General features: G+C 38.0%; 1 pseudogene; it reads right to left on the bottom strand.

The window, feature by feature from the left end:
- Positions 1–4,877: 4,877 nt before the first annotated feature.
- LOC139881349 (probable LRR receptor-like serine/threonine-protein kinase RFK1) lies at positions 4,878–13,269 on the bottom strand (annotated as a pseudogene).
- Between the last annotated feature and the right edge of the window lie 2,781 nt (positions 13,270–16,050).

Genomic DNA, 16,050 nt, shown 5'->3' with positions numbered 1-16,050 from the left:
CCGATCGATTCTTATAGGTCCTAATGAAATTACAAATCGTGTCAAACTCTCGCGCTGGACAAATCGGAGACAAGGGTGAAACAAAAGCAAAGGCTGCGCATAGCCCTTGCCAGATTGCAAAGTTTCGATCACTCCTGGCCTTAGAATATAATTTAACCCAATCACGTTTTCATCATGAGCAAAGCATCGTTTTCTCGAGGGTAAATTGAATTGATAGGTGCTTGAATTTGGGGAGAATCAGCATTTAAGGACATGAATCATTGATTTATCGCAGATCAAGATCGGAGATGTGCATATATAGTGCTCGCACGAGTGCTCGAGCTAATGTTTTTTATTGACTTGTTACAACTGTACTGTGGATGACAAAAAAGGTATGATCTTATATTTTATTTTGAAAACTCTAGGAGTTAATTCTTTAGTTTCGAACCATAGGACAGCTCTCGCTCTCGCCCAATCTAGCGAACGTCTGTTGCCTAAGCAAGGGCGACCCTTGCTCAAGAGTGGCCCTTGCCAAGCCAGGCCTAGGTGTTTCTTGCCTAAGGTAGAGACCTCTGTGAGCCATCGACAAGGCCTGGCAGCCGAGGGAGATAAAAAGAAAGAAAAAAAAAAAGAGAGAAGGAAAAGAGAAGAAAAAAATTAATAAAAAATTAACTATTATTAAAAAAAATTCATATCAACGTCAATCATATCATATAGGACACCTAGTGTCCATGTGATCGATTTTTAGCTAAAATTGATTGGATGAAATTAATTACCAAAACAAAAAAAAAAGTTTAAGACTAAATAGACAAAATCTAAATGTTTATGATTGAATTGAAAAAAGTACAATGGGTTTGGACATTTTAGATAATTTTCCCCATTTATCTATGTGCAATTAATGAGGTATATCAACAATGTTCTTTTTTTTTTATTTTTTGGTCAGTCCTGCTCTATGCCTACTCTACACTCACTCTCAGACTTTTGCTCTGCCTCTTGCAAGGCGTGAGAGTTGAAACCACTCCTGAAACTTACTCGTTCCCACCCCATCCCCCTGAGAATGTAGGGATTTGAACCCCTCACCTCCCCCTTCCATGTTAGAAGGGTTGCCACTGAGGCGAATCCCAGTGGTTGTATATCAACAATGTTCAAACAAGAAGAATCTTCGGTGATTTTTCAACCTTTGAATCAAGTCCATTAGATCGTACTCCTTCATTTCACTTTCGTTCCAATGGTAGAATCCCCGCTTAATTCGTTGGAGAAATTCCGACCCAAAAAGAATAAAAAAAGAATTCGTCTGAGAAATTTTGCCATTGTTTTCGTTTATCCATTTTTTTTTTCAAGGAGTACTGACAATGCCTGGAATGCCCCAGGTATTTCGTCTAGATGGTCAAAGTCAAACCTCAAAAATCGAACCACCGAGAAAGAGAACGCAGAATTATACAATTCCAAAATAGAGTTAAGTCAGCAGGAGGGGGTTGGCTCGAATCGGGTCGACCATTTCGGATGCGCAAAGTTGAAGTTACTGAGACGAACGCAAATACTCAGAAATTGACAGACCTCCCATAAGACATTGATTACGCAATAGCATACGAATTATCGTTGAGGAGATACGACGACGGCTTACAAGCCTAAACCCGTCCAGGATCAATACATGCCCCAAAAACTCAACCAAAACTAAAATCCAATCAATCCCAGCAGCAACTTGATGCAAGTCTAGGGTAGGCTTTCTCAAACAGTAGGATTGGGAGAATGACTCGCACACGGGAAATAGTTTGGCCGATCTTCTTGATCGAGAGAGTTGGTCTTCAATGCGGGCTGTATCCCAACTGGTCATAATGTTCCAACCTGGTTTGAAGGGGAGGGCTTCGGGCGCTTGGTGCGGAAGGCGTCGGAGTGGAGGAGGAAGAGAAAGTTGTCACGGTGGTGGTGGTCGATTGAGGTGAAGTTGCCATTAAAAGTCGGTGAATTGGAGAAAGAGGGGTGTGATTGGTGGAGGTTAGGTTAATGCTCGTACTTTTTGAATTGGGGGATTTAAAAGTAAATATATAAACTCAAAATCCGAAATCCAATCTGAAGTGTTAAACTACTCGAATTCATTTACTTGCTACTCGAACTGAATGAGACCTAAACTGAAAAGATTTGAAATTTTTGTTCGGATTATGTCAGTTTGACTTGGATATTTTTGACAGCCCTAGACTAGAGAGCCGAGGCACAAGGATCTTGCCCTTAGCCTTTGTGGACTTGGGCTCAAGTGCCTGGTATCTAGGCATGGGCATTGGGTCCATGATCACAGCTTTTGTGGACCTGAGCTAGGGCACCAAGGAGCCAGACGTAGGCACCAGATTATTGGGCTCAACTGTTGTGGATTGAGGATGGGTGCCTGTGCCCTAGTCTCCAATGCCCAAGTCAAAGTCCATCAAGCCCACACTCAGGACTCTAGTGTCCGTACTCGATTCCCTGGGATGTCCACACATGAGTCATTATCACTTGAATAGTGTATGACTATTAAAAAAAAAATTAGATTTTGCTTACCAAATAGTAGAAAATATTTTTCAGTTTGTTTTGACGTTGCAGTCAAATAACGGGAAATAGTGCCGTTTTTCTAGAAGATATTTTCTAGACAATGTCACATTTTCTGCGAAACAAATAGAGCCTAAGAGTTAATCTATTAGTTTATTCAGTAGGATGAGTTTATGAAATATGAGTGTTCATATGTGTTTATAATCTCTCCTAACATCAATAAAATCACATGGTTGGTGTTCGAATTATTTTCTCATTGAAGTCTACCATGTTCAATTGGCTTGGTTTCACAATAGGAGATTGGCGACAATACTCCTCGTCTCTTCAATCATGACTTAGGAAAGTACCATAGAAGGCAGAGTATCAAGAGACTTTGGCGCCAAGCAGGGGTTAAAATGATCAAACACCAGTCTCTAAAATTCTGTGTCCTCACCTTGATTATCTCTCTATGATGCTTAACATAAATGTCTCTTTTTGAGTACCTAGCAAAACTATTTTGAAGAGTTTTGTGAACACCTGGGTTAGAAAGTGAGCACGTTTCTTTGATCCTAAAGAACATAAAATGTGCTCAAAATGAAAAGAACTCGGTCAACAATAGAAATATGCCATAAAATGTCTAACATAAAGTCACGTACATGCAAAAGATCCAGAATATTTTGTGAGCCTACGATGGATAGGTGTTTCGTGCCTGTAGATTTTAGTAGTTAGTAAATTTCAGATTCTCTTTGTGAGAAAATTTTGGGATTAAGACACCGGAGGTCCCTAAACAATGCCATATTATGCAATCATGTGATTCGACTTACTTTTGAGCAATTGGGTTCCTAGACTAATTTTTTGTTTTTGTTTTTATGTTCGAGTGAGTCTTCTGTTAAAAAAGGAAACAATATTGACATGACCATCAAGTTGCCATTAAATTCCAACGTAGCATCATAAGTGGTTTGCGAAAAACTTTAAACAAAATAAAAAGATATTTAGGAAATAAGGAAACACTAAAAACGACACGAATAGTAAGAATGGTTAATATCCTAAAAAACCCTAAATTAGTACACCTGCAATAAATTTATCCTGAACTATTTTTTGATCACCAAAAACCCCAAATTAGTATACATTTGACAAATTTACCAAAAACTTGTACACTTGTAATAAATTTACCCACTATTAATTTTCGTTAAATTTTACTATCAAATTATTAAATTAAATGACACTCGACAGTTAACTGGTATACTAATTTGAGATTTTACACTCCGTTGTCACAGTTTACATTTTTGTGATTTTTTTGTAATATTAATCCAATTTAGCGGATGATATATTTGTCACACATTTATCCGTTTTGGGTTTTTTGCGAGCAAATAAATTAATTTTGGGTAAATTTGTCATAAATATACAAGTTTATGGTTTTTTATGGTCAATTAGGGTAAATTTGTCACGGGTGTATTAATTTAGGGTTTTTCATGGTAAAAAAATTAGTTTGGGGCAAATTTGTCATAGATGTACCGGTTTGGAGTTTTTCAGTGAATTAATTCTGTTAAGAATTCAGAAATAAGGAAATTTGGAAAAAAAAAAATAATACTATTATGTTTGCAACCGGTGCAAAGCACTCTTTGCATGTTCAACATTGAATAAGTGACATGTGTATTCAGAAATAGTTGTGTAACATAATTCATCCATATGTCATAATATGTAAAAGTGCTTTTACGCTAATAGTAGACCTAATAAAATTCCTCCAAAAAATAAATGAGAAGCGGGAGAAGAAGGTGACGTGTAAACTAGGACGGAGGTGATGGATTGCGGCAGCAAAGATCTGGCCAGGGACCGTGGAACCCCGGCGAGGCAGAAGTCCAGTTAAAACATGATTGATCTAATATTCATGATAAGGAGGGGAGATCTGAGCCCAAAGTATCAGCATATCATCATACCCGATCATACCTAATGGTTTAAGCCATCGTTTGGGGGCACAAGTGCTTTCAAATTTTCTTTCCAGTCATTTTATCCAGGTGAACCAGATGATGAACCTGACAGCAAATCTCTTCATTTCTTCCCATCAAGTTGAAAAAAAACAGGTAATTCAGTACACTGTACAATAATTTGGGCACATCTGAATCATAACTTTGATCGACATATTGCTCGAAATGCCGAAGAGAAGTAACGAACTAAGAAATGGGTCACCTATTCAAGCACCGATGCTTCCTTCCTAATTTGTACAGCTTTTGCACATTCCCAGATTTCCTCGCCGCTAGGCCTCGGTGAGTTTTTCTGCTTCACCGATAAAAATCACTGTAGTCGAGAACCTTTTATTCAGTAACGGTAATGGGATTACGATTCGCCAGTTTGAGAGAAGCATAAGTTTGGTATGCCGTGGCAACTAATGTTCATGCATTTTACGGGAGGGGTATGGAATCTTGATTTACTTCAAACAAATCTTGACTCAAGGTGCTTGACGAAGACTGCAACGCGTTGATGGTCGTGGAATTCTGTGTTTGGCATTCGGTATGACTTTGCTGTTGCCCATGCTTGCGGAGGTCCCTCATGGCTTTGAACCTTAGATCTTCGCAGTAGGTGCTTGGCTCCGGGATCACGTCCGGTACGGCCATTTTTCCCTCGAGCATGTTCACCACCTCGGACATCATGGGCCTTAGAGATGGAGATGCATTTGTGCACAAAAGAGCGACTTTTATCATGATTTTTCACTTCTTCTTCGTTGACTTCAGCCTTTAACTTCTTGTTGACAAGCCGCATCAAGTTCCCAGTCTGTTGCAAGTGACACGCCTGCAGCATAATTCAACATAAATCAGTACTTCGTCATAGAGCTATTGAAAAACTCTTATACTGTGAGAATGGAGAACCCAGCCCGATCGTTAAAATAGTATGTTCTTGCAGCGGGTCAAGTCAGAGAGTCCGAAAAATACCCAATCCAATAGACAGAAAAAGTCATCACTCGGCAGGCTACTGTTATTGCTTTTCCCGCTAACTATCTCCAAGGCCACGACTCCAAAGCTGTACACATCGGCTTTGTATGTAAGGTAACCCCACAATGCATATTCTGGAGCCATATATCCTCTGCAAACAAGATCACGATCTGTTAAATCGACAATCTTAAGAAATTATAGCATCACCAGAGAGCATAATCTATAGTCAAGGTGCTGTTAAGAAATTTTGGGCATGGAATTTGATAGGGAGAAGATAACCTACATGGTTCCAGCAATTTTGGTGCTGATGTGAGTCTTCTCTTCTTCATGAAGCCTGGCCAGTCCAAAGTCCGATATCTTCGGGTTTAAATCTTGATCGAGCAGCACATTAGTAGCTTTAATATCTCTGTGGACAATCTTGAGTCTAGACTCTTCATGTAAAAAAGCGAGACCCTTAGCAATCCCGGTGCAGATCTTATGTCTTGTGGGCCAGTCTAGCTGAAGTTGATGATCATCCGGACCTGTAAAACCCAAGAAGCCATAGTTGCTCGTTATTTCGACATCTATCTAGGTCCTGTTTTGTATGGTGCTTAAATCATGGCTTGTATAAGTAGAACTGACCAAACAAGGCACGGGCAAGACTATTGTTCTCCATATACTCGTAAACCAGCGATAGTTGATCTCCTTCAGTACAGCATCCGTGGAGCCTCACAAGATTTGGATGTTGTAAGCATGATATCATTCCTATCTCGTTCAGGAATTCTCGATTTCCTTGTCGCGATTTCGATGAAAGTTGCTTAACTGCTATTACAGTGCCATCATTTAATTGACCCTGCATGCAAACCCAATTACTAGAATTAATTTATAAGAAGGTTACACGAAGAAATATGGAACGGGACAAGACACATAACAGCATGCACCTTGTAGACAGCACCAAAACCACCTTCCCCAATTTTGTTTGCAGAATTGAAGTCATTTGTTGCAGCTTTAATTTGTTTTAAGGACAATGTCCCCGTCTGCAGATCTAGTCCATCCATGCCTATATAAGCAGAGAATAGACCGAACATGAAACCAGAAAACTCAAGAAAGTAAACCCAAAAGAGAGAATTAGATCACTGATAAAGTAGAGACAAATAGATACTCTGTAGTTAGGTACAAGTGTTTTCATTAGTGATGGCTAAAGCTGTGGAGCAACAAATCGAATGTCTAATTTTGTGCAAGCCCAAGTAAGCCATTGGCGACTCACACAGTAGACTAGAGTAGCTGTGTTTTTTTTTTTCATTCAGTTAAAAAATGACGGGTGGTGAAGCACCAGATTGTGATGTTCTCAAGCAAGTCAGATTGATGAGAGAACATTCAGTCATATTTAACAAAATTCATAGCAACTGCACCTTGTCTTCTCTTGGTTCTTCCTCGGAAATAGCCTTTCCACTTAAGTATACAGAGTGATAAGAGAACAATGCAAAATGCTCCAGCTCCAACTCCAACTACGACATAAGCAGTCTTTTGTTTTCCACCTCTTGAACACCCTTTGACATCTGCCCAACAGAAACAAGACGAACTAATGATGAAAATGATTGATTGCACAGCTGGATAATGCTAAGAAACATAACTATCATATCAAAGGCTGAAGAACCAATGTTTTATGCTTATCAATGGCCTCAAACTTTATGCAGGTCAGCATCAGACTACCGAAACCATCTACCTATACGAAATAGTGAAGATTTTCAGCCTCACCTGAAACTACAGAAATGGAAGAAATAAGTGGACCATAAGATCCTCTCTTAGGAATCCTTGTTGTCCCTTTTCCAGCAAAAATTAGACGAATCTCCAGCATATTATTTGTCACACTGACATTATAGACTTCCTCTTTTGGCTTCTGCGCAGCACCTGCTGCAATCTCGATATCATAGTCCTTCAGAATCAACTTCCCCTGTGCCAAAGTCATTTAACCAAGATTTAATGTGCCAGAGAATTGGACGATATGCAATGTGAAATCCACGTGTTCCAATGAGAACTTAAGTACCTGAACATAAATATCAAATACCCGCCTCCCGAGGCTGTTATATGTTTTGTCGTTAGTGTACTGTATCTCTGTAAACCTGAGTTTCACAGTGTACATCCCGTTCTCCAAGCAGTAATGAAAATAAGTCAGTGAAATTGGGGCTGTTCGTGCTGTTGAATCCAAGACGGTGAGGTTCGAGGATGGTAGATACACAGAATAGCGCAGGTTTTGTTCATCATTATCATCCATGAAGTCCCCCGTGCTACTGAATCCCCAGAACTCATCATGATTTAAATAGAATTTTGCAGCACCACCTCCTTCATCTTGATCTCCTTGATAGATGATCTTCCACTTAGATTCCTTGATGGTTGCATCTTTTCCACCACAATTAACATGTAAACAACTTGAGTCTGATAGAAAAAATTCATATGATTCAGAAAACTTTTGACCTCCACAGAGAGAAAATAACAGAAAACATAACTACAGCACCATGTAGTGGACAAGACCAAACAGTTGAAGCTCAAAATGGACAAGTATATAAAAAAATGTAACAGTTTAACCCAACTTTGAAAATTTTTTAGCTTTTGCAGCATGCAGAGCAATGATTCAGCAAGCAAATACTTACAATGTGGACATTGAAATTTCTCCAAGCAAGGAACACCTCTGCCTCTGCAACAGATGTATAAATGAATTAGCCCCGACCAGCAAACATACCCAGACCTTCCATTTCACAAGAAAACTCATTGGGAATTTAAAAAAGAAAAAAGAAAAAAGAAACTGGGTATGTAGTCATATGGCCGTTTGGCAATCAAAATATTTGAACCCTTCGGATAATTACAGATCTGAGACTTCTGTGAAAAAATGCTCATGAATGAAAAGCCGTCATATCAAAGATGATCACTTTGGCAACAAAACTGTGCTTTCAACTGAAGGATTCAAGCTTTTTACCGGAATCCGCCAAAAAAATAAAAATAAATAAAGAATGAAGACATATATTGGGCATGATGAAAGGCATCTTACGAGTTATTTTCTGCTGCGGAGTTTCTAAACAAATTCAAGTTCAGGTTCCTGAAGAAAATGGGCAGAGTAACAAAATCAGATTTTCCATGAATATCTTACGAAAGATATCTAAAGAGAAATATAGCACAGGTACAGGTGAGCTCACATGTTTTCTCGACAGGCAGGTTGGTGAGGACCTTGCCATGCAAAGTCATTGTATGAAAGATCACTGCACACAGCATGGGGAAAAACGAACTTTAAGATGGTAGGAATCGAGAGGATGGCGAGGGCAATCAACTCAATAAGAACAAGAAACATACACGCTGGTTCCTTCCTTCAGGATTGAGTCCGGAACACTTCCGGTTAATAAATTGCTGGTAAGAAATCTAAGAAAAAATCATGTGACATAATTAATACAATAGGAAAAGAAAGAAACCATTAAAATGATCATCTGGATGCACTATGTCACATGGTACAGGCCACTAGCATATTTTATCAACAAAATTTTTGCTTTCCACTGACATAAGTAAGAGATGGCAATACAAGAAGACTTGCATGGACACATGCATTCACAGGCATGCAAATGATGAGCTTACATGAATTTTATGCGCTTTAAATTGATTGTAGCCGGAATTTGCCCAGTCAATTTGTTAAAACTGAGATCCCTAGGACCATGAAGACATAAGGTAAGCAAGCCCAGTTTCAGCTGTAAGAAGACTATTAAAACTTCTCAAGTCAAAAATTTACAAGATTTACTTACAAAAATTCTAGATTCTGTAATTTCCACATGTATGCGGGAATTTGCCCAGATAAGTTGCAGCTTCTCAGTACTCTGTAACAAAATGCTGCCAGGTTTAACAACTCAAACACCAAGCACATCCTAGGAGAATACAAAATCTGTATCGAAGAACCGAGACTAACAATATCACTAAGCCTGTCATGTCGTCCAGTGCAGGAAATAGCTGGAGATGACCATCAATGTCACTAATCCTCCTGTCAACGTATTTAATCATTAGCAATTAACTATGAATTAAACAAATATATGACTTGCATCCTAAATTACAAAAGATAAAGCATTAATTGTGAGAAAGCTAATTACTCACAGCTCCTCTACTTTATTCAAGGCAGAAATGTGTGATGGAATGGGTCCTTCAAGTCCACTCGCATGCATTTCACTTCAAGAGTTGAAGTGTATATGAAAATACGCAGTACGTAGATTATAAGAAAAAACACATTGATCATCAAACTTAACCCACACAAATTGTATTAAAACCGTGATCTTACAGTTTATTCAGCTGCTTCCAGTTTTGGATAAAACTGGGTATTTTGCCGCTGAAGTTGTTGTCATTTATTCGACTGCAATATAAAATATAAAGTGTTAGTAGGCATTCAAATCATAATAGTTATGTACGACAAGCACATCATTGTCTTACAAATCTGTCAGATGTCCTAAGGTGGCAAATGTAGTTGGCACGTTTCCTGTTAGCTGATTGGAGGACAAAATCCTATGACCATATCATGGCACCATGATAAGTAAATAAAAGTATAAAGCTGGAAGAAAAATAGTCCCAAGCTTAGGAGTATTAGGGTTTCTTACAAATTCTGTAAGTAGATTAAACGCCCAAGCTCATGAGGAACAGGACCAGAAAACTGATTGGCTTCAAGATTCCTGATTAAGAAACTCTATAATTGTTATTGAATTAACCAAATATATTCTTTCGTAATAGACTCCAACTAAATATCTGGAACCAAAGGCGTTTTAGCCATTCTTCTGAAATTCAACAAATAGAGTTTCTGACAGTCGTGAGAAAGAAATTTTTATATAAATGTTCTATATATAATTCTACATAAAAGGAAGTGGCAATCCATTGATGGAGGAAGGCAAAAAGAAACTGCAAAATATAGCTCCCATCGAACATGCATCTCTGATGATTTCAAAATGCAACAATTGCTCAGGAAACAAATGCACTGCAAAAATGATTAGATTTAGCATGAAACTTACAGATATGTTAGAGAGGTAATGTTTGCCAATGATGTCGGTATTGCTCCTGATAAGCGATTCACAAGAAGAGAGCTGCACAACTATTTTTCTGTTAATAGTCAATTAGAGGAAAGCATATGATGTGAGGAAATCAAAAAGTATTGGTTACATTGATGTCAACTGCATGGAACCCAACTCGTTAGGAATTTCACCACTGAGGCAGTTGTAAGCAAAATCACTGCAATGCAAGAGTTCACCAGCATGTTATAAAAAATAAAAAAATAAAAAAATAAAATTGCTAGTCAGCCCAAATTTGTAATTGGACACAAAGTAGCAAAATAGTGTAACAGATGAAGGAAGTGGAAACTAATCCTTACATCACTCTGAGGTAAGGGAGCTTGGCAAGCTCAGGAGGAAGAATTCCGGGTAGACTATGAAACTTCAGCACTCTGTAATGCACAATAATCAGGTCGATGTTAAGTACAAGAGATGGCTCCATTGCATATTTGGAAAGTTATAGTGTAACACCATGAATCAGCATTGAAAATTGCAGATAAGATTGCTGAACTCATATATATACTGAAGAGACTAATTTACATCTCCTGGAAAAAGCATAAATAAGCACAAAGATAAATACTGATATATCTCTCTTCTTCACTGATGCCACCACATTTTGCACTTTAACAACCCTTTTTCTTTTCTGGAAATACATATTGGAAGACATTGCCTTTTGTGGTTTGTTAAAGCAAATGTCTGGGAGAAATGGTGAAAGTTATCAAATTTTGAATGGCAATTATATCTACTCTTAATTGGACTCATGAGGGTGATTTCACACTTTCGAGAACAACCATGTCAAGACACTCAAAAACTTTACGTTGCTGCTTTCAGAAACAGCTCAATATCAAGTACAGTTCTAACGGTTGCAAGAGACATTTTGATCAGAAAAAAACTAAAATGTGCTTGTCTAAGAGTGGAATAATGATCTATTTTACCAATGAACTACATCAATCATATTTCCCAAACATTATATTATGAAAACACAAGTAAACGATATAATGTATGATTTCATTAAAATTCACAAAGATTGGTGCAAAAAATGGGGGTAAGTATGAAGCAATGCAGACGGGCAGACTAGCATTGAGATGGTAATCAATGGAAGAAGCTTCAGTGATTGGATGAGGGACTTATACATCCTTACGACATGACAGAAGGTATCGTTCCCAATGTTGCAATCACAACCAATGCTACTCTCAGCTTCTGCTGGCGGCTGCAGTGCTAACCCAACCGTTCGTATTTCACAATTGTCACCATCAAAATCCCAGTATGTCGACCCCATTGCACTCGTGATCTCGTGGAGAGCATCAACTAAATTGCATGAACAGAAAAGAAAGCACCATTAGAGAAATTGAAGGTATAAGTTACGATTGTTAATGAGAGGAAATTAACTAGTAATAAAGGATGTAGTTGCTTTGCCAGAGAAAGTTAATGCTCTGGTAGACGATTACTACATCCATTGTCTCTCACTTTTGTGATTATGGAAAAGAACATGAGAAAAAAATAGAAACACGAAATGAGTTACCATAGTCCAGAAGTTCAGACCAAAGCCCCTTCTGTAAATTTCAAGTATTTATTTAGCGAATAAGGTCAGTATGACTCTTTTCTGTGAAATGATTCAACCACGGAGACAACCTACTACTATTCTGTAATATTGTGACTTCAGTTGGAAGGGGTAAAGGTACATCTGATGCATCATAATCAGAAAATTGGAGGTGTATAATGTCACCTTTAATTATACAGTGCTTGCAAGGCGAGTAAAACTGCAAGCGTGGTGTTTTCTGCAATTTAATCCATCAAAAGAACTGCTTTTCTATATATTTGCAAAGGCCATCTCTCTCCAGCTCTACAGGGTCAATCTTCAAAGATAACCGCAATGCAGCTCATTATGGTGGGTTCAACAGAAAAGTTTATTCAGGGCTGTAGAATCAGCCTTGGCTAGGGCCAAACCAACACTGGAGAGTCATGTTAAGCATGTCCAAGGTAAACAATTGTGTAGAAGAGGTGACCAGCATAACAGCAACGACAAGGGTTCTTCACTTTACCACAGTAGACATCTATTTTAGAGTTGCCATAACATTCTCAAGGACACTCAAGATCGCTATACAGACCAGCAAGAAAAGCTACCCCAAAACTGTTTTTGAATAGGTCAGCCAAGAAATTTCCATTGCTCGTACCAGTTCCACAAACCCAAAAGAGAACTTATCCATCCATAAAGCCTGTGGCATTCAATAATTTACCTAATATAGGCATCGGGCAAATCCACTAAAGGATAAACTAAAATTGCCTTACCCAAATTAGAGTTTTTTAACATGAGTCTCATTATCTGACCGAATAATATAAAATAGAAAGTGCCTCTTATCTTCCCTTCTTCCTGGCTATAGAAACTGAAACTGCCATCTCTACGTACCAATCAGAATACCAAAATTACACCCATTAAAGTCTAGAAAGGATTCGCAAACATTGGGTAGAGAGATTCTCATATGAATCTTATCCTAATTTTCCCCATCTCCCGGTCAGCTCCAACCGTCATTAAAAAAGGAAATAATATACAGAACGGAGAAACAGAGCGCAACAAGCTAACCCCACCTACTCTCAGGAACGTGAACCAACCGAAACCCGGATTTCAAGAGAGCAAAAGCTCGCAACTCTCCCATAATTTCTCAGCATCCAAACCCGTACTTACACCGTACACAGCAAAAGACATAAAAAAAAGGTTAACTCCTACCCTCCGCTTGGGGCAGCCTTGACTCGGCGAGCCACACCAAACCGAAGCAGCTCAACCCCATGAAAATCAAGAAAACGAACGAGTTCTTGCCCGCCATGATCAAGAACCTCGGCCTCCCCAGGAACTAATGGCAAGAAAACTCTCGAGCTCGGACCTATTCTTGGTATGAGGAAGAGAGAGGCCTTGGAGCTCGAGCAAATGGCAAAAAAACCAGCAAATGCTGTGCTCCGTACTCAACGTAGGAGTTACCAAAACAAGCGAGACCTCCACTTCCAGTTCCAGTTCCCAGATGGAAATGGAAAGAAAACGGGTGGGAATGCTGGTAGTCGGAAACAGTTTGACTAGTTGGCGGTTAATGAGGAGGGGATGGGATTTATCTTTATTCACATTTCGGTTTTCTAATCCGATGCATGTCTGCTGGTTTCTGTCCTGTTTGAAAAGAATTGAATATTCCGAAGACGCGACTCGACCATTCGGCAGACGGAGGAAAGGACGCGGACGTTTCCCCTCTTGCTGTCATTCTCCACAGGATCTCTTTGCACGGAGGCGAGGTCAAAGTGACCTTAATCATGAGGTTAAATTCCATAAGGAGGAAGAACCGTTACAATCAATCTGATGTTATGTTCTCTTTGACACGTGAGCCATGCTGTCAAAATGAAGACAGCCATCTCTTTTGAAAAAGGCGGCATCTGAGTCTTGTCTTTTCTCCGAAAGATCAATCGTTAGGAAAAAAAAATGTGTGGTTGAAACACTCTCGAAGAATAGTGATGTTGAGTTCGATTGTCTAGATAAATCCGATGAAGGAGTAATGGTTTGTGCTTCTTGGTAAAGCATCGATATCACCTCTCATTTGTGTGATATTCATAGAAATAATCAATTAAACCAAATAATGATTTATTAACGCATAAAAGAAAAGACAAAAAATGAGCTGATGGGCTAAACAAAAACAAAGACCTAAAATTGATGTCTTTTTCTTTTCCCAATCTTACCATGAATAAACTCCATCCTTTCCAATCTTCTATAATCTCATTGAACAATAAATCGAGCATTGATAATTTCAATAAATGCAAATTGATTATCAAAAGAGACAAATTGCTTCCATGGCCATACTACTAAAACCGTCAGGAGTTTCTTAGAGTGTCCGCTAGAAGCTACTTGCATTAAATCACATATCCAAGAGGAGCATCTCTACAAGTTTTTTTAACTGTTCATCTAGGTGGAGAAATGGCGAAGGAATTGGACGAGAGAAAATGACTGAATCCTCTCAACCTTTAACTTTTTAGGTTTTGCTCCTTTCTTTTAACTTTTTAATTTTTTTTTATAAAAAATATATTGATAAACACAATTGTTTATAAAGGATATGAAAGCAATATCTATTTTAATGAAAATGTTTACAAAGAGCAAATAATATTTACCACAGACAAATTAAGTCCACTATTGACCCTTTTTTTACTATTGGAATTTACTTACTAATATCACATAATTTACTGTGAATATGAAAGATTTACGATTAAGAAATAATTTTACTGAAAAATAGATTCACTTTACCGACAAATGAACATCGACAACAACTACACTTTACTGCACACGAATTTTCAATTTCCTTTTGAAATATATAGATAAATCTCAACCTTATTTTTGGCGAATACGATGTTGTACAAGGTTCAAGCAAGCTTTTGACATGCTAGCTGACGCGCACGACTTCACTTGAAAAGTCTCCTAGATATGAATATGGTAATAGTGCGGACACAGTGAAGATATCTTTTTTAATTTTTATTCGTTTACTCTTAATTATCCTAATGCGAATTCGGTAGGTGAACTCTTGTTGAATTTATAGGGAAATTGTACGTCAAAACTTTTGAATTTTCTTTTACTTTTCCCGAGAAATTCATTAGAGTCGGTGAATTGTCATTGAAATAAAGAATAGGAGAAATTGCAGGGATACACCGGGAGACATTCTGCCAGACATACTTAAAATGCTTTTAGATACTGACACGCATCAGGAGCAATGGGTAAGCAAGCGAAATCTCATACTAACTTCCTCCAAGCAAAAGTATGAAAATTCCAATTTGATTATAAATTTTTTATAAAAAAATACCAATTTAGTTATAAACTTTCAATTTAATATATGTGATCATAAATTTTTATAAGAAATTCCAATGAAATCATTACTGGCCAATTTCAGCCGAAATTAGCTAAGGTAGCGATCCATGTAGGATGTTCTTTTGAGTAGAGTTGCCCATGTTAGTATGCCACATAAGACGGCTGGCGATAACTAGATACTATCTCACTAATTTCTTGTGGCAACTGCCCGGAGAACTATCTTGGAATATTTGCAGGGAGGTTAAATATATTATGACAAAATTGAAAAATTTATGACTAGATTATCATTTGGTTTATGACTATTTGGGAATTATTTGGGTTAATATAATGAAAAACCCCAAACTAATATGCCTTAGATAAATTTATCCAAAATTAATTTTTTAACTATAAAAAACACAAAATTGATACATTTGCAATAAACTTAATCTTCGTTAGTTTCTATTAAATTGGATTAACATGACTAAAAAAATCACAAACCGTTATACATGTGATAAATGGAAGATAAAACACTAAATTGATACATCCGTCAATTGTTGCGTGCTATCCAATTTAGTAATTTAATAGTAAAATTTAATGGCGACTAACGAATGATAAATTTGTCCAAGGATCTGGGCATGAGCATCAGTCCTCAGGCTAAATCATTGTTGACTTGAGTTAGCACGCCAAGGAGCCGAACATAGGCATTGGGTTATCGGGCTAAACTTTTGTGAACCTGGAATTAGTGCCCATGCTTGTGCCCGCGCATATATCCTTGATGCCTAGGTTAAGGTCCATC

The sequence above is a fragment of the Rutidosis leptorrhynchoides genome, unplaced genomic scaffold (assembly GCF_046630445.1).
Source record: "Rutidosis leptorrhynchoides isolate AG116_Rl617_1_P2 unplaced genomic scaffold, CSIRO_AGI_Rlap_v1 contig145, whole genome shotgun sequence".
Lineage (NCBI taxonomy): Eukaryota > Viridiplantae > Streptophyta > Magnoliopsida > Asterales > Asteraceae > Rutidosis > Rutidosis leptorrhynchoides.
This window is presented reverse-complemented; position numbering and strand designations above follow the sequence as displayed.